At 40.9% G+C, this 25,954-nt stretch overlaps 1 long non-coding RNA gene across 1 annotated transcript; it reads right to left on the bottom strand.

Moving 5' to 3' along the window:
- Positions 1-22,703: 22,703 nt before the first annotated feature.
- Positions 22,704-24,657, bottom strand: LOC111886153 (uncharacterized). Its single transcript, XR_002848329.3, has 4 exons — positions 23,869-24,657; positions 23,712-23,792; positions 23,409-23,482; positions 22,704-22,997 (listed from the first exon to the last, which is right to left on the bottom strand). It is a non-coding gene; the product is annotated as an uncharacterized LOC111886153 (long non-coding RNA).
- Positions 24,658-25,954: the final 1,297 nt, after the last annotated feature.

Below are 25,954 nucleotides of genomic sequence, written 5' to 3'. Positions count from 1 at the left end.
GAGTATAACACACACGACCTTCCGGTCTAACAGTCAAACCCTTCCGGGTGAAGTATAGTGAGAAGACTCACCTCGTAGTACGCAGGCTATAACCTCTTCGAGCTACTCGCACACAATCCGCTAGTCCGCAGGTTCCCTATAATACCACAGCCTTAGTTAATGATCTTATCAACCAAGACAACTGACCCCTCTAAGATATATACAGGTCAACGGTCAATCTTGACCGGACTCGTCGAGTGCAAAGGGTAACTCGACGAGTATAGACATCCTGACACCACTCGCCGAGTCTGAAGAACGACTCGACGAGTTCCAGTAGATCTTCAAGCTACTCGCCGAGTCTGAAGAACAACTCGACGAGTCCTAGTGAACCTTCAAGCTACTCGCCGAGTCTGAAGAACAACTCGGCGAGTTCTAGCGAATCTTCAAGCTACTCGCCGAGTCTGATCATTGGACTCGGCGAGTCCTCGCCATGCAGTCAATCCGCTGCCTCCTGTATTTCGCATGATTTCGAAGTATATAGATATAGGGCTTCCTGGACTTTCACATATACTATTACAGGGGTTTTTAACACTTATAACAACAATATAATCTAACTAACCCTTAATTGGGTTTCCTAAACCCTAAACTCGCATACAACGTAAAAGTTACAGATTTCGATCCGAAGATTACCTGGAAACGTGTTCCCTGTGTCTCCAAACCTCCAGTACTCGATTCCTTTGATCACCACCTTGCTCCTCCTTGTCTAACAATCTCTTCAAGCCTTCTCAAGTCCTCTCTCTTGCTTCAGATGCTCACACACTCCCAGGGGATCTTCAATCGGCCAAAAGACCCGACATGACGGCCATAATATCATTATATACGGTTCAGAATCGAAACGGCTAGGGTTCAGCTGAACAGCGTCGACTCGCCGAGTCCCTTATTGGACTCGTCGAGTCCAGTCGCGCGTCTGCGACCAAGACCATGGCCCTACTCGGCGAGTCGTGCACCAACTCGCCGAGTCCCCTCCTAAATGTGCCCCAAAAATAATTTAAAGAAATACCTGAAATTCCGGGCTGTTACAACTCTCCCCCACTAGAACTAGACTTCGCCCTCGAAGTCTCTCATTCTGCGAATAACTCCGGATGTTGATGCCGCATTTCTCTTTCCGGCTCCCAAGTCATCTCCGATCCTTTCCGATGTTGCCACTGAACTAACACCAGAGGTATTTCCTTGTTCCGTAGAACCTTGATCTTCCGATCTCTGATAGCTACAGGTCTCTCGGCGTAATTCAGACTCGCATCTACCTGGATATCTTCTAACGAAACCACTGCTGCCTCATCGGCTATACACTTCCTCAGCTGCGATACGTGGAAGGTATTGTGAATCTGATTCAGCTCCGCTGGCAACTCCAACCGATAAGCTACCCGACCTACCCTTGCAATTACCCGAAATGGACCTATGAACCGGGGCCCCAATTTGCCCCTCTTCCTGAACCGAATCACCCCTTTCCAAGGAGAAACCTTTAGGAGAACGAAGTCGCCGACCTGGAATTCGAGCTCGGACCGGCGTCTATCCGCATAACTCTTCTGTCGACTCTGGGCGGTCAATAACCTCTGCCTCACCCGTTGGATCTGTTCAGTCGTTTGAAGTACGATCTCTGTACTGCCCATCACTCTCTGTCCCACTTCTCCCCAGCAAATGGGAGTCCGACACCTCCTACCATACAACAACTCAAAAGGTGGCATACCAATGCTCGAATGATGGCTGTTGTTGTAGGAAAACTCAGCCAGCGGCAGATGCGCATCCCAGCTACCCCCGAAATCTAACACACACGCTCTAAGCATATCTTCCAATGTCTGGATCGTCCGCTCGCTTTGACCGTCGGTCTGGGGATGGTATGCGGTACTAAAATGCAGTTTAGTACCCAACTCCTCATGGAATTTCTTCCAGAACCTGGAAGTGAAACGTACATCGCGGTCCGAAACAATCGAGGTCGGCACTCCATGCCGAGATACTATCTCTCTCACGTACAACTCCGCCAACTTCTCTGCTGATGAACTTTCACTAATGGCAAGGAAATGTGCACTCTTTGTTAGTCTATCCACAATCACCCAAATCGCATCAACTCCCCTGGCAGTTTTCGGCAATTTGGTGATGAAATCCATCGTGATCTGATCCCACTTCCACTCAGGGATCTCCAAGGGTTGCAACTTACCGTGCGGTCTCTGGTGCTCGGCCTTAACTTTTCGGCAGGTCAAACACCTCTCCACGAACCAAGCAACGTCTCTCTTCATGCAAGGCCACCAGTACTCCTTTTTCAAATCCAGATACATTTTCGTAGCACCGGGATGGATCGAGAATTTCGATCTATGTGCCTCCTCCATCAAAATAACACGCGTACCGCCCACGAATGGCACCCAGATCCGACCCTGAAATGTCAGGAGTCCCCGCCCATCCGTAACGAACTCTGAAATTAACCCGACGACCCGCTCCTGTTTCTGCATCCCAGACTTCACAACCTCGGCCTGTGCCCCACGAATAGTATCTAATACCGGAGTCACCACCGTCAATCTCAAACATACGTCCCGCAATGGAGTACCCTCCGCCCTACGACTCAATGCATCGGCTACCACATTAGCCTTGCCTGGGTGGTATAGGATCTCACAGTCATAATCCTTAACCACGTCTAACCATCGCCTCTGGCGCATGTTTAGGTTGGGTTGATCCATCAAATACTTCAAACTCTTATGGTCCGTGTATATGGTACAACGAACCCCGTACAGGTAGTGACGCCAAATTTTGAGGGCGAACACTACTGCCCCCAACTCTAAGTCATGCGTGGGATATCTCGCTTCGTGAGGCTTCAGCTGCCTCGATGCATAGGCTATCACATGGCCCCTCTGCATCAACACTGCTCCCAGTCCTGAAATTGATGCGTCGCAATATACGACGAAGTCCTTCATCCCTTCCGGAAGAGCTAATACTGGTGCTTCGCACAATCTCTGCCGAAGTGTCTCGAAGGAAGCCTGCTGCTCGGGTCCCCATGAGAATGTAACACCCTTTCGGGTCAATTTGGTAAGTGGCACTGCGATCTTGGAGAAGTCCCTAATGAACCTTCGATAGTACCCTGCCAACCCAAGGAAACTCCTGATCTCCGAAGGTGACTTTGGTGCCTCCCATCTCATCACCGCTTCCACCTTGGCCGGATCGACCAATATCCCTGCCTGATTTACAACGTGCCCCAGAAATTGAACCTCCCGTAACCAGAAGTCACATTTGGAGAATTTTGCATATAGCTTCTCCGACCTCAATACCTCAAGGACCTCCCTCAAATGTCCCTCATGCTGCTCCCTAGACCGCGAATACACCAGAATGTCGTCGATGAATACAATCACAGACCGATCCAGCATCGGCCTGCATACCCTGTTCATGAGATCCATAAACACTGCTGGGGCATTGGTGAGCCCAAAAGGCATCACCACGAACTCGTAATGCCCATACCGCGTCCTAAAGGCTGTCTTCTGGACGTCCTCATCCCGCACTCTTACCTGATGGTACCCTGATCTCAAATCAATCTTGGAAAACCAAGATGCCCCTTGCAACTGATCGAATAGATCATCGATCCTCGGTAACGGATAGCGGTTCTTGACCGTCACCTTGTTCAACTCCCGGTAATCGATACACATCCGGTGTGAACCATCCTTCTTCTTGACGAACAGAATCGGTGCTCCCCACGGCGAGCTACTCGGCCGAATAAACCCCTTCCCCAACAACTCTTGAAGTTGCGAGGACAATTCTTGCATCTCTGGAGGTGCAAGACGATAAGGCACCTTCGCAATAGGCGCCGCCCCTGGAACTAGATCGATACCAAACTCCACTTGCCTCGCAGGAGGTATTCCCGGCAAATCCTCGGGGAAAACATCTGGAAACTCGCGCACCACTGGAACCTCCTTCAATGTCTTCGGTCTCTCAGAACTCTCCCGCGTATCCATCACATACGCCACAAAACCGTTACATCCCTGCTGTAGACATTGCCTCGCCCTAGCGGCCGAACAAAAAGCTGATCCCGAACGGGTACCCTCGCCGTATACCGTAAGAACTCCCCCACTAGGGTCTCGTATAGTCACCAACTGACGCTCGCAGTCGATGACAGCGCTGAATCGGCTCAACCAGTCCATGCCTACAATGACACAGACATCACCCATCGCAATAGGAATTAGATCAATCGGAAATGCGACCCCGAAGATCTCTAGCACACATCCCCGAAAAACCTCCGTAGCACAAATCACCCTCTCAGCCGCAATGGAAACGCTCAAAGGCCGACTTAACGGCTCACGACTAATGCCGATGTGCTGACTAAAAGCTAACGATACAAACGATCTACTCGCACCCGAATCAAATAATACTAGAGCAGGCATAGAGTTCACAAGGAAAGTACCTACACATATATTAACATAAGCATAACATTTCGACCTTTAATTAAATACATGAAAGATAACATACCTGCCACAACATCGGGCGCAGCGCGGACCTCCTCCGCAGTCAGCTGAAAGGCTCTCCCGCGAGCCCTCGGGGCCTCGACCTTCACCGGTCGGGTCTCAGTAGTCCGGGTAGTAGGTGTAGCTCCCTGACGAAGTTGCGGGCACTCGGCCTTCCGATGGCCTGTCTGGTTGCAGTGAAAGCAAACCATAAACCCCTTAGGGCAATCCCTGGCAATATGTCCGTCCTTGCCACACTTGTAGCAACCACCAGTTCGACACGCCCCCTCGTGACTCTTGCCGCACTTCGCGCAAGTGCGACCCTTCGAACCTCCCCTCCTCGAATCAGCGAACTTAATCCGCTTAGCTGTCGGCTGAGACTGGGCCGGCCGTCGATCCACCTGCCGAGGCTCAGCCTCCTCCCTCGCTTGAGTCTCCAACTCAATCTCGCGCTTCCTGGCGTTCGCCTGAAGCTCAGTGAAAGTGCGATAGGTGGAGTTTGACACAAACTCCCGAATCTCCCTCTTCAAAACACCCAAATAGCGGCTCATCCGCGACTGCTCCGTAGATACCAGCTCGGGGCAGAACATTGCCCTCTCATGAAACTTCCGTGTGATCACTGCCACGGAATCAGTACCCTGCTTAAGGGTCAAGAACTCCTGAATCAACCGCTCCCTCTCTACCGGGGGAACGTACTCATCCCTGAACATCTCCGTAAACCTCTCCCATGTCACTGCCGTAATCTCTGCCTGAGTGAAGTTCACCGTCACGAACTTCCACCAATCCTTCGCTCCCAGACGGAGCTGGTTCAAGGCGAACCGTACCCTCAAGTGTTCCGGGCATGAGCAAGTATAGAAGCACCCCTCGATGTCGGCGATCCACCTCATGGCTGCAATCGGATCCTGCGTCCCATCAAATTCAGGGGGTTTCGTGTTGCTGAATTCCCTGAATGGTAATGAATCACCCCCTTGCGGCCTGGCAGCAGCCACCGCTGCGGTAGCGGCAACAACTGCAGCTTCAGAAATTGCGGCGCACCGCTCCTCAAACTCCTCCATCAACGTGGTCTTAATAGACCCAAACATCTCCGGGATCTCAGCCCGGACCGCCGCAGCTACCTCTTCCTGAATAATCTGACGAATCTCCTCGTCACTCGCACCGCTCGAACTCGCCCCATTGCGTGTGATAACCATAATGTCTCTGAAATACAACATAAAATCATCAGAGACTCCACCAAGTACAATTGTACTCGATACGCGCCCTACCCAGTCTCCGATTTCCAGGGATTCTTATTTGAGTCTTCCACTGATCCGGTGCCTTCGATAGTACGGGCCCAATACTACCGACCACACCGTATCAGTATTCGTCCCAAATCTTCCTCCCCAAATCCCGAATAACGAGTACTCTACTTCTAGTATGTACTATTTACTTGCACGCTACCAAATATCTCATATAAGCAATCTCTCTAGACTAAGGCATCACAAAACAGGCAATTCTATTCCTATCATGTATACCTAGTCTTCTAGCATGCATAACAATTCATAATTCAGTGCATAACATAACATCGTAAGGTATTCTGGGGATCTTTACCGTTCGGACGCTGGCTGCTCGTACACACTGTTCCACCCTTGTTTTTACCGCCTTGCCCTTTATAAAATGTTATGTCCTTATTATTTTTAAGAAAAAGTTTTTCCTCAAATCCCCGGTCTGAGTTCAGTTGCACCCAAAAGTACACCCGAATCCCTCAAACCAAGGCTCTGATACCAATTGTAACAACTCAAATTTTCAAATAAATTTTTCGTTAAAAACAAAGCATCATTATTCGACAAAAGGGTTTATTCCAAGTTTATTTCAAAATATAAATAATAAATCTCCAGGATCTCCAACAGTGGCAGTGTGTACGTGTCACGCCGGCGCCTCCCCACGGTCATCACTAGTACCTGAAAAACATAAACACAACTAGTAAGCATAAATGCTTAGTGAGTTCCCCAGTATACGACTTACCCACATACGCCTTCCGGCCCGGACCTTTCGGTCCACATAACATTGCCTTCCGGCCCGGACCTTTCGGTCCACATAACATTGCCTTCCGGCCCGGACCTTTCGGTCCACATAACATTGCCTTCCGGCCCGGACCTTTCGGTCCACATAACATTTTGCCTTCCGGCCCATGATAGTATAAAACATAACACATGTAACATAAAACTCATAACACATAAATCATACATCATACCGTTCGTTCTATCACATAAAGTCTCGCCTTCCGGCCCGTATAAGCATACATCACATATAAGCACACATCGCATATAAAGCATCTATCTCTCTAGACATAGCATGAGTATAACACACACGACCTTCCGGTCTAACAGTCAAACCCTTCCGGGTGAAGTATAGTGAGAAGACTCACCTCGTAGTACGCAGGCTATAACCTCTTCGAGCTACTCGCACACAATCCGCTAGTCCGCAGGTTCCCTATAATACCACAGCCTTAGTTAATGATCTTATCAACCAAGACAACTGACCCCTCTAAGATATATACAGGTCAACGGTCAATCTTGACCGGACTCGTCGAGTGCAAAGGGTAACTCGACGAGTATAGACATCCTGACACCACTCGCCGAGTCTGAAGAACGACTCGACGAGTTCCAGTAGATCTTCAAGCTACTCGCCGAGTCTGAAGAACAACTCGACGAGTCCTAGTGAACCTTCAAGCTACTCGCCGAGTCTGAAGAACAACTCGGCGAGTTCTAGTGAATCTTCAAGCTACTCGCCGAGTCTGATCATTGGACTCGGCGAGTCCTCGCCATGCAGTCAATCCGCTGCCTCCTGTATTTCGCATGATTTCGAAGTATATAGATATAGGGCTTCCTGGACTTTCACATATACTATTACAGGGGTTTTTAACACTTATAACAACAATATAATCTAACTAACCCTTAATTGGGTTTCCTAAACCCTAAACTCGCATACAACGTAAAAGTTACAGATTTCGATCCGAAGATTACCTGGAAACGTGTTCCCTGTGTCTCCAAACCTCCAGTACTCGATTCCTTTGATCACCACCTTGCTCCTCCTTGTCTAACAATCTCTTCAAGCCTTCTCAAGTCCTCTCTCTTGCTTCAGATGCTCACACACTCCCAGGGGATCTTCAATCGGCCAAAAGACCCGACATGACGGCCATAATATCATTATATACGGTTCAGAATCGAAACGGCTAGGGTTCAGCTGAACAGCGTCGACTCGCCGAGTCCCTTATTGGACTCGTCGAGTCCAGTCGCGCGTCTGCGACCAAGACCATGGCCCTACTCGGCGAGTCGTGCACCAACTCGCCGAGTCCCCTCCTAAATGTGCCCCAAAAATAATTTAAAGAAATACCTGAAATTCCGGGCTGTTACACATTGCACAAGGATTCAGAGAGTATACTTCTGCTAAAGCATTGTGGGAAGCTCTCATTGAAGTATATGAGGGAAATGAAGACATCCGAGAAAGTCACCAAGATATGTTGAGACAACGCTTCAATATGTTTAATTATGTTCCCGGAGAGACTCTCGAAGCTCAACTGCAGCGATTTACAACTCTCAACACAGAGATGACTGTGGCAGGGATTTTTTATACAAAGTCAGAAATTAATAAGAAGCTACTAAATGCACTCCCAAAATCTTGGGACATGAATGTAGTAGTAATTAAGAAGACTAAGGATCTCAATCGCCTTTCCCTAGTTGAAGTGATGGCTGTCATCAAAGCATGTGATATTGATGACAAGCAGCGAGAGATCAATCATGTGAACTCCTACTCAGCCGCCAATCTTGGCATTTCAACTAATAATGCTCTCTCTTCTTTCTCTTATACTCCTGCAGGTTCATCTTCCTCTACACCGGTCATTCCTTACCCACAAAGCCAGCCTCTCATGTCTACCCAAATGCTTCATCCTCAAATGTGGCTTCTTCTTCAAAGGGAAAGGAGGGAGATGAACATCTTGTCTTTGCCACAGGGCTTGTGAATTGCTACAATGCTCTTGTAGCTGGGGAACTTCCACCTCAATTGTCATTTGCAGATCTTGATCAAATCCATCCGGAGGACGTTGAGGAAATGGACATTACATGGCAAATTGCCATGGCTGTATTTAGGGAAAAACAGTTTGCCAAAAAGACAGGAAAGAACAATTGGGGAATGAGTGCTGACAAGAAGGTTGGATTCAACAAAGGAAAGCTTCGATGTTTCAATTGCCACGAGCCAGGGCATTTTGCTCGTGATTGCCCACACCCTGATAGGAGGGTTAATAATGACAGAACAATGGTTGCAGTTGGGAACAACCGAAGCAGTGGTCAAGCAAACAATGAAAAGGCTATGGTTGCACAATCATTTGACTGGGATTATCAAATACAAGCTCTAAATTTGTCTGGACCATAAAATGCACACCTAGCACAAGTGAGGGATGACACTCAAGCAGGGACTATAGTAGCTGAAGACAATATGATGAAGCTACAATTTGGCTTGATGGTATCTTCTTCCCATGCACCTAATTCGTCCAAGGTAAGTCTTCTATCATGCTCTAAAGCTTGTGTAGATTATGTGAAAACTTTACATTATAAAATTGACACATTAGGAAATGAAACAGAAAATCTTAGGATTCTTCGTGAACTCAATGACAAATTAATAAGAGACGTAGAAGACCTTAGATATGAAGGGTACCGACTTCGAAAAGGATAAAAACCACTTAAAGCTCAACTAGAATAAAAAATTAAAGACTTTAGGAGACTCCAGGAAGACTACAGCAACAAATGTGAAAATTATGATTATGTAGTCAAACAAAATGCTGAGCTAATAGCTGAAGTTGAATCCTTGAAAGGAAAATTTGAGACTGCCAAACTTGATGTTAGAAAATATGATTTCTCAAGTGAGGTAGTTGCAAATATGATAGACCAAAGTATGCAGTTTAAAAGGAATCAATCAAAAGGTCTAGGGTATAATCATGTACCTCCTCCTTTCAATCATTCATACGTGTCCGAGCCCTTGTCCAAAGAAGAGATTGCCAATGAATCATTTATGATTTATGGCAAGCCCTCCGGTTTTGTTTCGGGAGGATTTATTAATGTTAAAAGTACTAACATTTCTACTTCTCCTGCAGATCAATCCTTGAATCAGTCAAAGCACAAAGTTGAAGGATGTGTTTCTAAAAATAAAATCGAGTCCAAACCTGAAGCTTTCATTTTAAATAAAGACAATTCTTTGTTAAATGTTTAAGTGACAATTTTTCTTATGGTGTTTTTAATTATTCTGATACAGTAGCTGCTACCTCTGATATAGTTTTGAGTGTTTCTAAAATGTTTGGTAAATCTTTGAACAGTTTGGTTGACAATTTAAACGTTTGTGATAAAAATGTTGAGATACCACTAGTCTCACAACCCTCAATAAATATAGCACCCTCACTTGCCTCACAACCTAATAATATTGCATGTTTCTGTGAGACAAGCAAGGGTGTTTGTAGGGAAAACAAATCTGATAAATGCAGCACAAGTTCTAACAATAACAATCAGATCTGTTTTAATTGTGGTACTAAGGGTCATATTGCTAGAAATTGTCTTAATCGAATGTTTGTGAGTTATAATCTTCCAAGAGGAGAGAACGAGTTCAGAGGAAGATCTTTAAATAGAAATTCCTCTAGAAGTCGTTCTCGAAATGATTATTGGGTAGATAAAAGAAATAGAAAAAGGGATATTTTTCACAGTCATAAAAGGTTTTTTATCACCTTGTCCTGAATAGTCTGCCAAAAAGGAGCATAGCCACGCCAAGGTCAAGCTCATCCCAAAGCAATAGTGGATCTTCAACCAATTCTGGTAGAAGTAACAAATGCTTTAAGCAGATTGTTACACATAAAATGACAAAGTTGACTGAATTTTTCAAAAAACCTAATTATAAATGGAAGCCCAAATCTACTCCCAATATATCATCTGTATCCTCAGAGAAGTTCATGTGCAATAAATCTGAAAAGGTATCGGGATCACCCAGGAAGATCATGACCTGGTTGCCCAAATCTAATTAAACCCGCACATTTTGCAGGGGCAGTTGCGGGGAAATGTCGTCAGACCATGGTTCGTCGACAGCGGCTGTTCCCGGCACATGACAGGAGACATCACCCAATTGAACAACATTCAATCATTTAATGGGGGATACGTCTCTTTTGCGGGTGGAGATGGAGGAAAAAATACACAAAAGGGCACGGTATCAAATGGATTTTTCAGTTTTGAAAATGTGAATTTCGCTCCAGAGCTAAAACACAGCTTGCTAAGTGTCTCGCAGATCTGTGACAAGGGCTATTCTACGCATTCCACTGACAAGGAATGCATGATCTTAAAGCCAGGCTTTGTCATCCCTGAAGAATGGATTCTCGTAAAGTCAAAAAGGGATGGAAATGCTTATATTATCAATATGAATACCAATCTCCCAGAGCAAGTTACTTGTTTGTTTTCAAAGATCCCTGAGCAAACTGCAATGTTGTGGCACCGAAGATTAGGTCACGCTAACGCCAAAAATCTCAATCGTCTTGCAAAGAATGAGATGGTCCGTGGATTACCTGTCAAAGACTTTATCACGTTTGAGAAATGTGTTTCCTGTGCTCAAGGAAAGCATCATCGAAAGCCACATTTGCCGAAGCAAGTTAACTCAATAAGTCAGGTTCTACAACTTCTTCACATGGATTTATTTGGTCCAGTGAACGTGCTAAGCATCAATAGAAGTTCCTACTGTTTAGTTGTGATTGATGATTTCTCTCGTTTTACGTGGGTTTTCTTTCTATCCAACAAAGTTGGCGTCACTGAATTGATCAAGAGGTTCATCATACTTGTTGAGAATCAGACCAATCAAAGGGTGAAGGCACTTCACACTGATAATGGAACGGAATTCAAGAATTCTGTTCTCAATCACTTCTGCTTTGAGAAGGGGATCCTGCGTCAATTTAGTTCCGCTCACACACCTCAACAAAATGGTGTTGCTGAGAGGCGAAACAGAACACTTAAAGATGCTGCAAGGACGATGTTGTGTGACTCCAAGCTTCCTATTTTCTTTTGGGCAGAGGCAATAAACACTGCCTGTTATGTTTAGAATCGAGTGCTCATCAACAAAGCTGAAATGAAAACTCCATATGAAATTTACTATGGTCACAAACCGTCAGTCAGTCATTTTCGAGTATTTGGCTGTCCTTGCACCCTTCTTCACCTAGATGCCAATCCGAAGTTCAATGCCAAAGCTGATGACTGCTATTTTGTTGGGCATGCTGTACGTACCGCCTATAGAGTCTATAACAAGAAAACCAAACAGATTGTGGAATCCTGTGACGTGCTTTGGTTGGAAGAGAATGAGACAGGCGCAAGAATGGGTCCGGACTGGTTGTTTGATTACACGTCACTTTTCAAATCCTTAAATGTGTATTCAAATGATGTATCAAGAACTGATTCGCATTGGAAGAGTATCTCTGAAGATGAAGATGAAGAAGTTGTATACAAACCTGTATCTAAACCTTCTAATTCATTGAAAGGAAAGTCTAAAGCTTCAACCGAATGGAAGTCCCCTGACTCGCACAAGGGAGAATCTTCTGCTTCATCTGAGGGGGAATCTTCTGCTTCATCTGAGGGGGAGCCTTCTGCTTCATCTGAGGGGGAGCCTTCTGCTGCAATTGAGGGGGAGTCTTCTGCAACATCTTCGGAAAAGTCCTCTGCTACTTCTCAAGGGAGGCCATTCTTGGAACATCACAGTCCTCAATCAGACCACACTGATTCTTCTGATGCTGAATCAACACCTCTCACATCATTAGAGAAAGAGTTCATTCCAAATGATGCTTCCGCTGTCTCTTCAACCCTGATGGAATTACTCTTTCCTGACCTTATTGCAGATGAGTATGTTGCAGAACCATCTGGTTCTACTCAACAAGCAAATGAAGGAGGTCTTAACATTCACACTCTACCTGTCTCTATCAATGACATCAGCCAAGAAATACCCTCTAGGGTTCAACGGGATCATCCGATCGAGAACGTTATCGGCCAGCTAGATAGTGGTGTTAAAACTAGAAGTCAAAGTGGAGACGTGAATACATGTCTGTATTCTTGCTTTATCTCTCAAATTGAGCCCAAGAATGTAGAAATGGCTCTAAATGAACCTAGCTGGGTAGATGCAATGCATGAAGAATTGCATCAATTTGAAAAACTTGGTGTTTGGAAGTTAGTTGAGTTACCAAAGGGCAAAAAGTCTCTTGACACACGGTGGGTCTATCGTAACAAGCAGGACGATTCAGGGGTCATTGTGCGAAAAAAAGCTAGACTGGTAGTTCGCGGGTTTCGACAAGTCGAGGGTCTTGACGACACTGAGGTTTATGCTCCCGTAGCTCGCTTGGAGGCTATTCATATCTTCTTAGTGTATGCTTCGTATATGAACTTTACTGTTTTTCAAATGGATGTCAAGACTGCCTTCTTGTATGGCAAGGTGAAGGAAGAAATCTACGTTGATCAACCTCCAGGGTTTGTTGACCCGAAGTTTCCTAATCATGTTTACAAGTTGGACAAAGCATTGTATGGGCTGCATCAAGCTCCTAGAGCATGGTATGCAACTCTAACAAAGCATTTGCTCGAACATGGTTATACACGTGGTACTATCGATCAAACATTGTTTATAAAGCATGTCGACAAGGACCAGATACTTGTTAAAATATACGTCGACGACATAATTTTTGGATCAACCAGCCAACAACTTTGCAAAGAGTTCGAAAGTGTAATGAAGAAAAGATTTGAAATGAGCTCTTTGGGAGAAATGACCATGTTTTTGGGGCTTCAGGTTAAACAGAATTCAACCGGCATCCTTCTTCATCAGGCCAAGTATGTGGAAGATATTCTTGAGAAGTTCGCACTTCATGATGCTAAATCTGCTTCAACACCGATGGCTGAACGACCCCTCCTGACTCCAGATCTAGAAGGCGAACCCGTAGATCAAACTCTTTATCGATCGATAATTGGATCCCTAATGTATCTTACTGCAAGTCGACCAGACATTATGTTTGCAGTTTGTCAATGCGCACGTTATCAAGCCAATCCTAAACTCTCTCATCTTATTGCTGTTAAAAGAATTTTTCGATATATCAAAGGAAGCCCTAAATTGGGTCTTTGGTATCCGAAGAATTCTGAATTTAATCTTTATGCTTTTACTGACAGTAATTATGGAGGTTGTGAGCTAGACAGGAAATCAACTTCAGGAGGCTGTCAATACCTAGGTGACAGACTAGTTTCATGGCAATGCAAGAAGCAGCACACTGTCTCGACTTCAACAGCAGAGGCGGAATATGTGGCAGCATCAGCTTGTTGTTCTCAAGTTATTTGGATCCAACATCAGCTGTTGGACTACGGTTTGAATTACTTAGAAACCCCTATCTATTGTGATAATGAGGCTGCCATACAAATTGCTAAGAACCCAGTCCAACACTCTAAAACCAAGCACATCGATATTAAAATTCACTTTATCAGAGACTGTTATGAACGATCTTTAATTCATATCGAACAAGTCCACACTGATAACAATGTGGCTGACTTGTTCACAAAGCCTTTTAACAAAGCTCGTTTTGATGTGCTTGTGGGATTTCTGAAAATTATACGTTTTGAGGATTAAGTTTTTTTTCTTTCTTTGTTTGTTTTTATTTATTATTTTAGTTTTTTAATTTTGTTTTTTTTTAGTTCTATTACTCTACTTTTTGAATTTTTATTAGCTTTATTTTCAATTTTTATTAGGTTTGTTTTTTTTTTTTTTTTTTTTTTTAATTTTTGTTAGGTTTTTTTAAATTTGCGCATTTTCCTTTATTTAAATTCTCAACCATGCACAAATTTAGGGGGAGAAATAAAACCCATAAACAATAAAAATTACAAAAACATCCAAAAATAGTGTCATTTCAATTCAGCATTTTAAATTTTTTTTCTGTTAACAACCTCGGTTGTAAGTACTGTGATGGGAAATGATATTAATAGGTGATAAAGGACAACCTGAATCGGCGTAACGTACCTAAGTTGAATCGTCTACGCTCTGTACTCGATGTGCTGGTAGGCACGAAAGATTTTAAAAAGGGATTTGACTAGGAAAGTTGAACCTAATGAATTTGAGGACTCGACAAATTTTGACCTAGTTAGATCCGTTTAATCTGACATCACGACGCTCGGATAGGTTGAGCAGGGAGATAAACATGAGAATCTACTCGTCACATTAATTGAACCCGTACTTGGAACCGTGGCTTAACTTTTCCTCGATGTGCGGATTCTGTCCTTAATTCCGGTTGGATGGGGCGACTGGTAAATTCCGATAAATTAGGTCTGTAGAAAATCGTTTTCTTTCTTTCCGTCTGTTAGTCATATATTGTCTCCTTTGCGTGACTTCCAATCCGACCTAGTACACAACATATGCAACTCTATTCCTCTGTAGGAAATATATATGTGCGTGAAATATATGTGTGAAAAACTTCTCATCTGTTAGCCATATGTTGTCTCCTTTGCGCAACTTCTAATCCGACCTGGTACACAACATATGCAACCTTCTTCTTCTCAACCCCTCTGAAGTAGTTAGCAATAGAATTTTGTATCCCTTCTCTCTCTGAATGGTTGTCTGCTCACCCGGTGTAAGGAGTACTCTGGAAGTTCTTGATGGCTGGGGCATATCAGGAAGCGGGAAACACGTTCCAGTACACCTAAAAATTGAACTCATATAGATTGTCTGTAGATCTCGCTGCTCGATTTAGGTGGACAACAATATCCCTGGTTGTAGTCAATTAAATGGTCATAAGGTGATTTCACGTAAGATTTAGGAGTTATCATAATTACCAGAAATTTACAATTAGGTATATGCCTGAATCACGTCATTGGTAAAAAATCCAAAAATGTCACAAATCCTTTGCGCTTAAGTGGACCACAATACTGGTAATCGGTCAGACGAAGATGTGAAGATAAAGGTACCGATAAGTAGAATAAGGCCGTCCAATAACTTTGATCCAAGCATCACAAAAGAAGTAGTAGTTAAAGTGTTTCTTAATTTTCTTTGATTTTAATTTTTTTTTATCTTATTTTATTTTTATTTTTATTTTTAATTTTATTTTTATTTAATTTTTGCAACTTCTAATTTTATTTTAATTTTATTTTACTTTTATTTTTATTGTTTTATTTAAATTTGTTTTATTTTTCTAGCATTTAAAATTATGGTGTGTTAGTTTTTATTTTCAAAAAAAAGGGTTTTTTTTATTAAATTAATCCTCAAAAGTTTTTTTTAATTAACTGGCGAAAAATTGAAAATACTGGGTAGCTATCAGGTAGGAGGGTAAGAAAGGTAGAAAGGTAAAAAGGTAAAAAAGGGGGTTCACGGCCGGAATCTCCCCACTCAACAGCATCCGGCCGCAAACTCGCTCTCAAAAGCTCTCAAGTTGCTGAAAAATTTATCTTCGATTTTCAGAAAAACGATTACATCATCGTGAAGGTAGCATCGTGTAGATCTCGAATATGTATTTTATTTCACAGTTCACCATCGCATTGTGTGTCAAAATTTAAAAAAAAAAACCGAGTCGAGGAGTTTACGGCCGTAAGCATAGGCCGTAAACTCTGAAAATTGATGATTTCGATTCGAAGTTATTTTATTATGATGCTATTTATCTTTATATTCACGACTATATGCTTTTCGTTTGTTATTTCAAAGAGATAGATCGATTTTTAGCCACTTTTCGGAGTAAACATTCATAGGCCGTAAACTCCCAGTTTACGGCCCGTGAATTCGAGTGTAACTGCCCTGGATCGTTTGAAAGATTTCAATGATAACTGCGCATCGATTTTTCGAAGTAATTTCTAGGCCGTAAACTAGAGTTTACGGCCCAAGAACAAATTCTCGATTCATGTTTCTTTTGGTCGTAAACAGATTGGGTAACGATTGCGTGGTGCTTTCTCTTAGACCGTGAACCAAAGTTTTTTTTTGAAGTGTTCCTTAGGCCGTAAACTAGAGTTTACGGCCAAAGAACCAAATTGCTAAAAGGTTTCGTTTTTTATTTTTTAAAGGTGGAGGGCAATAAACATACATCATTGATAAATAAATTTTATTTTGATCATATTTTTATTGTCATATTTTTGGTCAAAATAAGTCTTATTGTTGGTGTCGGTTTCTTACAATTGTGTTTGAGTGCAGGAAAATGGCAAATCTCAAGTTTGCAGACATGCACAATCTGGCAAACGTTCTTGCTGATCCACATGTCATACATTCCGATATGCTATCAATGGTTCACAGGTTGCGTGAATGTTGTGTTGCATCAGCATTAACAGTCAATCCGGTGATATACCAGAACATTGTTCGTGAATTTTGGGAGACGGCAAGGACGCAGATGGATGATGATGGAAATTTCACGGTTGCGGCGAAGGTGCAAGGACGAGACATCGTGATCAATGAAAGCTTTGTTCGAGAGGCGTTGTTGATTGACGATCAACCTAACTATCCGATGGAGATTGGTATTGAAGACGTTCAGAGAATACTACGACGGATGAGTTATGAGGGAACCTACCCACCAACGTTGAAAAAGCTTCTCCATCCGTATTGGAGATTTCTAGCTCATGTGTTCGTGAGTTGCATATCGGGTAGAAGGAGTGGGGCTGATGAAATTTCTCAACGCACAACTGGTGCGTTGGTGTCTTTGGCTGCAGGAATTCATTTCAATTTCTCGAAGTTCATCCTAGAGGAATTTGTAATAAACATCCGAGCTTCTACGAGGGATACATTTCTACAATATCCCCGCTTCATTCAAGTGTTTGTCGAGATGCAGTTTCCTGAGGTTAGAAAGTCAAGAGACACTTTGGATATGAAATCTTTGGGTCCACACACTGTGGGACTCATTAAGCAAAACAGAAGAGGAAAAGTTGTCTTCCGAGGGCGTTATCTATTAGAGAAATTTGGAAAGTTTACAGAATTAGATGAGATGCCAGTGTCATACGAATCGTCAGAACCGACCTCTTCTGAGAAAACATCTACTGAGGGTTCGACTCCAGCAAACATAGTGATAGATGTGACTGAAGATGATGAAGATTCACCAACTCCGAGAGACCAAAGTGCTTCTAGTCATGAACACGAATTGAATGAAAGACAAGATGAAAGGGAAATGGGTACCGGTGATGATGGACATGATTCATTTGAAGATCTTGATCTTACGGGATTTGATATTGATGATATTGCGGCTTCCTTAGCTAGTAGCGCCAATGTTGTGTCCAATGAGATTCTTGACACAATTTTTCAAAATGTCGATGATGGTGTTTTGCCGACAACTGAGATGAGGAAGTCAAGCGAAACTCTTACTCCAACTTCTGAGCAGATGGTGTCAACTTCGATTCCAATGGAGGTAGTTGTGGGATGTTCCCCTCCCGTGTCTATTTCTCCTACAACTGAACCATTTGTTAGTGTAATACCTCCACAAGGTGACCAACCTCAATCAAAGAGGAGAAGACTTGATGAAAGACAATCCGAGCTAATTACTAGTTTGGTCAGTGGTCTTCCTACACCGCCAATTACTACTGCTACTACACGACTTTCTGCAACAAAGATGTTTGCAACTGGACCTAGTTCAGTTTTTGATGTTGGCGGCCCTTCAGCTCCGCCCGGTTTTCCTGTTCCAAGATTCAATAGGGATGCAGCTTCTGAGAGGGTGGCTTTGCACATGGCAGAAGAACAGCTTCGTTCGCCCAGTCCTCAAGGAAAGAGCATTTCTATGAACGAAGGGGGTACTCCAGATGATGATCCATCTCTTGCTAGTTTACGAAAGGAGATCTCTGTGCTAAGTCAGAAGAACATAGAGCTTGACATTCAAGTAGCTGAACTTCGTGCTCAGAACATTGAGCTTCGTACTCAAGTGTCTAAGCTTCAGTCATATAGAACTTATCTTGGCGGACAGCTGGCAGAAGTTAAAAGGGATAAGAAAGTGAAAAATAAGCAGATTTCTAATTTTCAAGAACATTTCAATCTGCTAACTTCGAGCTACTTCGAATTGAAAAAGAAATTGGAGGATGATTTTGGTGAGAAGTATAAAACAAGCATAGAAGAACAAAGAATAAATCTACATGTGCAAGCATATCCAGTAGATGTGCCAAATGGTCAATCATCTGGTTCTGCTAAACGTATTGCAGTTGTTCCTCCTATGGCTTCTCATATTCAAGAGATCATTCGGAAAAATCAAGAAGATGATACTGAAAAGGGGCAGTTGTTATTCAAGAGAAATGCTACTCAGAGCACTTCTAAAGGAGGACCTTTGATCACTGTCACTGATCTTGAAATTGTTCGGTTCAGAGATACTTTTGGGAATCGATCAGGTGTGGCTGCTTGGGGATTTCACGATCATCTTCGACTTTGGATTATTATTCGCAAGAGTGGTAATTTAGAGTTGTATAAAGATGTTCGTGCTTTTAGTTCGTTGACAAGGGTTGATCTTACAGAGTTATCACAAGCTCCTTTTATCAATCTATTAAACAATCCTCAGGTTTCGCAGTTCAAATTCTTTCTGGATGAGCAAGTCAAGAAGGGTTTTCCAACAATGTCAACTGCCGAGTCAGTCATTCTAGAACATCCAGATGTGTTTGAAGCTTCTTCTGATAAACCTCTGCAAGTAGTTATGTGGCCTCCCACGTCTCAAGTGAAACAATGTCCCATTGTTAAAGGTTATCCAGATAGATCACTCGGTTCTATGGAGTGGTGGGTTTATGATGAGAGTACTTGTGGTGCAGTCATTAAGCTCAAGAATGGGTGCATACGACTGTATGATCGAAGAGACCTACTGCAGTTCAGGAAGTGGGATATTGATTACCTGAGCAATTTTCAGATCAAAGTGGTTGAAGATATCTATGAGGAGGGAGCCAAGGCGTATACCAGGATGGTTGCTGAGATCTTGAGCAAACAGATGTGGAATGGCGCTATGGGCCAAATGGATGTCATGCTGGTAAAGAAAGCAATGGGGCCGAGCTAGTCCAAACCAAGGGGGAGATTGAAAGACACTGTATAGTGGTTTGGTCTAGGCATAGTCGTTGATAGCAGTAGATATGTAATTATGATTGTTTTGTCATGAGTTTACGGTTAGACTGTGTTTACGGCCATAAAATCCTTACGGCCGTAAACGCTTTACGGTTGTAAGTCGAGCCTATAAATAGCGAGTTGTGTCAGTCTTTATTGGTTGTTGATACTTTCGTACATTCCCAAGTTGTATCAGACGTTTTATAGCATTGAAGCGTATGCAAGCTTGGTCTTTTGTTCTATATTCGCTTATTAATTCGTGTTTGCATCTGTTATTATCTTTGATCATTGGTAGATCTGTTTTTCGGGACTTTACAATTTGGATATTAGAACATTATAGCAACAACTATTAGATAATGTTATGATATATTGGGATATAGTCATCACATTAATATTTGATGTGTTCTATATTAACATGTTTAATCCATGAATAATGTTATTATTCTAAGGGTTCATAGTCGGTTATAATTGTGGGAACGATTATAAAGTAAAACTAATATGAATTGGATTGGTTGACTCTCACTAGATGAAAGTAGGCAAGTGGTTGTAACCAAGTTTCATATATACTTATGAGAGAACTAGTATTAAATTGACTCGCATCAAGATCATCTCATGGATCGCTCTCATTAATGATACTTGATTAAAAGGTACTATCTTTGTAACCTTAACACCTGAGATACATAGTGGGACTTAAGTGTAGGGAGTACTATGCTTTGATATGGTCAAATGCGGTTCCTTAACCGAGCAATTATAAAAGCCATTTTCAAGTATGATGTGAACTATGAAAGAGGCTTATGTAGTCAAGATGGGATTTGTTCCTCTTATGTGTTGAGAGTTAGACATCTAAGGCACCTTACCAAAAGTTGAACAACTAATGAGATTGATTGGGATCCGTATCTCATTTTCAACATAATGTCTGTAGCGAAAAGATAACTGATAAAGTTACCATATACACCAATTGTGGCTTTGAGTTTTTTGGGAATTAGGTGCTGATAGAATGGCACAAAGTCATATGTTTTTGGGGGCAGTGAAGTGTTGCTAGCCATTTAACATTGTCTATATTAGTCTAAAATGGGTCTTGCACAAGTGGGAGATTGAAAGATCTAATATGCTCAAGAATCATATTAAAATGATATTGCTAATTAACATATAATCCTAATGGGTCACACTAACAACAACTTGATATAATTGATTATTTATTAGAAATTGATATTAATAAATATTTAATAAAACTCTTATAAATAAATTGGAAATTATATATTTCTAGGAAATAATAATTTTCATTAGCAAGTAACATTATATATAGTTCATATAGTATGAACTAATAAGTCATGCATAGTATTTTGGACTAGACAAATTCTTTTGTCATTTACCACAAAGTTAAAGTTTATATTTTATAAACTTGGTTTATAAAGTATAAAGCTTTTTCCTTCTTCCTTTTATTATTTATAAAAATAAGATTCACAAAGGAAGAGTATGGCTTTTTGATTATTTAAATGAGAGAATGGGTCTTTGAATATTTAATAAGAGTATGGCTTCTTGATTATTTACATTAGAGAATGGCTCTTTGATTATTCAAATAAAGGCATGGTATTTTGGTTAGTTTATTTAAAAAGTAGGGTAATGTTTCTACTATAAGTACAAGACTTGAGGATTTCATTTGGTCTTGGATGATATACACCAAAAAACGTAATATATGTAGAGAGAGATGAGACTCTCTCATCTTTTGTTTTTGACTTGAAGTTTACTTGCATTTCCTTACTCTCTTTGGTTCATATTTTGATATGAACTAAAGATTAAGAGTTCTTAAGAGTTTATGGACTAGAATCTTTATCAAGTTGAGTCATTATTGGTGTCTCAAAGGTTCCACATTCTTCATCAACTTTCAAGCCTCCCAAGAAGACCCAAAGAACTACAAATGTTGTCATTTATTCACCTCTTCTTTGGTTGGTGTTTTAATCTTTCTATAACTTGCAAGAAGATCCTTGGTGGGTATAAAATGTTATATTATGTTCAAAATTTGAAGTCTTCCGTTGCCATATTTTTCTATTTTATGAAACTATTTTTGAACTAAAACCCAACAGTTTTTGCTTGCCTATTTGATTATGGTCATAAAAAACGCTTTAGGAATTCATTTGTTAGGAGTCATTAACAAATAGGGGTGAACATGGGTTGGGTTGGGTCGTTTTTGGGGTTAAACCGAACTTAACCCGTGTATTTTCGATTTCTAGGTTTTAGAACTTGTTGGGTTTGGGTTTTGGTCGGTTTTGGTTTTTGGGTTCTTAGGTCGGTTTAATCAGTTTTGGGGTTCAACCCATGGGTTGATGGGTTTCAGGTTTAAACCTGCGGGTTTTGGGTTGTAACCCATTTCTTAGCAAATATTTATAATTTAAAAAATGAAACAAATTTAGCAACCCAGATTAAAGAAACTAAAAACACCAATTTCAACACAAACACAACCTCAAAAGTATCTTGCTAAAAGTTTACAACAATCAAGTTTAAAAACAACCAAGTTTAACAAGTTTTTAGAAACAAAAACAAACAACCACATAATAATCTCGTTTTCATTAAAACTATTATATTTGGTGTAATTTAGTACAAAAATTCACCTCCTTTTAAATTTGACGTATATTACCTTTAACATACATTGTAAAATTATAGCATATCATTGAAAAACATGTAATAATCTAAGGTTGGGTCGGTTTCAAACCCAACGGGTTGGATCGGTTTGAGGTACTAAAACCGAAGCAAAACCCATTTTTCAATTTTTAAAAATTTAAACCCAAACCCGAGGGTTTGGGTTCGGTTTCTTGGTTTCGGTTTTTGTTGGTTTTTGGGTTTTCGGGTTCGGTTTTGCTCACCCATATTAACAAATGCTATTTACTTGAATACTCTTACGCCTAGTTCCCGAGTTTTAGCCAAGAAAAGAAAAGGAAAGAAAGTAAGAATATAAAAGAAAGGAAAATAAATTTGTACTTTGTGTTCCTGAGTTGGAGAGAAGTGAGAAAATTTAAACATTTTCTTCTTTCTCTCCAAATCCTTCCAAAATAGTGAAGAGTGCAACGCATGCACGAGTATAATTTTTTTATTGATGCACGGAAGTAGGGCTCTATAATTGGTTAACTCTGAAAGTAAGATGCTAAAGAACGAAATAAAGTAAAAGTAGATGTTGCAATTATTAATAGTTTGCGTTACGTGCGAAAAATGTAAGTACAATGCTATCCTGGACTATACATTGCTATTATTTGTATAAAAAAGAAGAGTGTAAGTACATTGCTATTAAGGGTTATGAATTTCTATTATATATCTTATCTACCATATCAAAAAACTTTTAAATCTCTTAGGATTTTAACGAATCCCAAAAAATCAAAATTACATAATCTTCCATACCTACTATCCATATCAAACTCCGTCTAAATTTGATATCAGTCAAACGGTTTTAGCTTTCAGTTCAGTTGGAAAAAATATATCTTGCTTTCACATTTTCAATCAAGACGATTTCTGCAAGAGAGGCATCATATAAAATCAGGGTAGTTCATTTTCAGTCACCTGTAATAATCATATGTCCCTGAAAAGATTTTAATGGCAATGTAGTTTCAACTTTCTATACACGTGTCATATCTTAATTGTGTTCACGATATCAACAATAAAAAGAAAACACGTTAATATTAATTTTGACTTGCTAACTATATACGGGACCCACAAATGGAAGTGCTAGATCACAATAAGAACTTATATCTTATGCAAATAAATCAAAGGATGTATTATAAGTATGCCAAATGACATCGATTTTCTGATTATATTTATTAAATAGTAAATAATGTGCAAACTTCCGAGAAAGATATCTTGTTTCGAACTTTGGGTGCTTTAGGCATATCCATTAACAATGATATTGAGAAGAAAGAGATTCACCTTCTGTATTCTATGTTTGAAGGTACATCAATAGCAGATTCCATCTCAGTAAGCAACAAATGAAGCCTTCTTATCTGGAAACAATATTAATAAAAACATTGCTTACAACCTCATTCTTGTCACCTTATTCATTTCTCATCTATAGAAAACAAAGATCGTGAATTAAGCAAATATCTTTAAAAATAAAAAGTTTTATTTGACTCTCAATCTTCGTTTCCAAGTTCTAATCCAACGAAGTAAGATAATGATTATTTAGCAAGGGGCGTTAGAAATTAGGTAAAATACATAAAATGAAATGTGTACCTCAAATTCTTACAAAATACCAAACTAGAAGCATAATCTTGTGCATCTCACAATTTCAAATGGTGATTCTGTTAAGCATACCTGATGAAAATAGAAGATCAAACAAATATAATTTAGTAATGAATCAGGTAAAGATAAAGTAAGGTGGAATGAATACCTTAATTGGCTAGGGAATTCCATCGAACGCCTTATAGGCATCTCTCACATCTAAAAGCAATAACTTTGTGAAGCCTTTCCATTTCCCAAACCTATACTCAACTTCTCCAACTAAATCCACTCAAATCTTCAATTTCTCATGTCAATCGCACTTCTTTAATCTCTCGACAAAATTAGAGAGGAAATTAGGGAAGTTTCAAAATTGGAGGGGATGTGAGGCAGACAGAGATAGAGAAGGAAGCTGAAAGTACTTGCGAATGTTGGCCATAGGAATCAAAACCAAATCCTCAAAAAATTATGACTATCCCATATTCAGGTCGTGAACAACAATCCACCACCTCTACACCCCACCACCTTAATCTCTCTTCTGTTGGTGCATCTATGTGATTGTAATAAGCAATAGAAAGAATCGAATTAAAATAACCATGTCCGCTTCTGGAACTTCATTAATCAAATGTCGGTGACCATCGCCACCGGTGTGCGAAGATTAAGGAATTGCGACCGGCCCCTTCGAATTGGGTGGCAGAGACACAAACATCTGAGTGAGGTGCATAGTTCAGGGACAGACTGATGACTATTGTACTTGATGTGATGTCTCACTGACACAACTCCTTTTATCTTAATGGTAAATTTTGGATAATGATTAAAAGATTTATCAATATCTTGGTTACGAGAGTTTTACGATGCCGATCTCTTCAATCATGATTGCGTAAAATAAAAAAAATTTATGGATAAATTAGGAAAATTCTTTCCTATGTGAATTTCACAATTCATTCAAGTAGTGGATTTTCTCTCTCAAAAAAGGCTCTCTCAACCATCATTGTCCTTAGGCTCTCATCAAGTCAAAGGTTTTGCACAAGTTTGCTCCTAACGTCAATGTCGTCAAAGGACCTCATGCCCCTGATTCTCCCATTCTCATTCAAGCAAACAATGTGGCATTCTCTGATATTATCCCAAAATAGTTTGTGAACTCAATAATTTAAGACTTCGTTAACTACATACAAATAAGCACTCTTTGATATGCCTTTTGCAAATTCCTAGAGAAATTTTACCTTAAGAAAGTATGTGAGTTCTAGTATTCTTGCTCTGTTGATTCGAGTGGTCAAACCATTACCGGAACGATTAGAGATGGTCAATATAGGGTTACTATCGATGTAGAATTTTTTGAACTACTCTTTGTCTTCCTCGATTAGAAAACTACTCTGAAATTCCTTTTGAAGAAATATGCAAGTTCATTTGTGTAACATTATGGTATAACTTTTCCTTTCGGGGCACCACTCGTGATCCATCCAAATATACTCTTCGTCAATGTTATGGTGTATGGTGGAAGTAGTTATCAAGGGTGATTGGTAAATGCCTTGGACACAAAACTGGAAGCTAAGATCAATTGAACCTATTAGAGAAAAAAAACTAGTATTCCATGGTGTGCAACAAAATACTAGATTTCGCTCAACTTTTTTTTGATTACTTGATTGAATGTGTCACTGGGAACAAGAAGTCAACATAGGTTCCTTATCCTTCGTGAATTAGTCTAATTTTGGATCTTAATGAAGAGGGTTACAATACCTGTCATGGAATAATCATTCCCATTCTTGACCCCTCCTTAAAGATCATCAACACTACTCCTTCTGATGCAGATAAGCATAATGCCCAAATAATGGCAAATTTGATTGAAAATCCCTACATTGTTGAATCCTCTCATTCTGAAGAAGAGAATGATGAGAATTATGATGAAGATAATGAGGAAGGTATTGATGATGAAGAAGACGTTGATGATGAAAAAGACGTTGAAGATGAAGAAGATGAACTTGATATTGATAAGGAAGAAGCCTCTGTTCAGGGAGTGAATTCTCCTCCAAAAATGAACAAGCACCTTCATTTCTCCTATACTTCTTCATCCACTACCTCTACAGATGAAATTGTACACTGTAGATCAACCCCACACAAAATGGAAACTACTTATCCACTGATTCAACATGTGAATCCTCCAAACTCAGCATCTCCTACTCCTCAAGATGCAATTGTTCCTCCAATGCCAACTCCAATTTAGACTGCTTCTATTTATCAGTAGGAATCCAGTTCCAACT

Source organism: Lactuca sativa, chromosome 9 (assembly GCF_002870075.4).
Source record: "Lactuca sativa cultivar Salinas chromosome 9, Lsat_Salinas_v11, whole genome shotgun sequence".
Classification (NCBI taxonomy): Eukaryota; Viridiplantae; Streptophyta; class Magnoliopsida; order Asterales; family Asteraceae; genus Lactuca; species Lactuca sativa.
The sequence above is the reverse complement of the archived record's forward strand: the minus strand, read 5'-3'. Positions and strand labels throughout refer to the sequence as shown.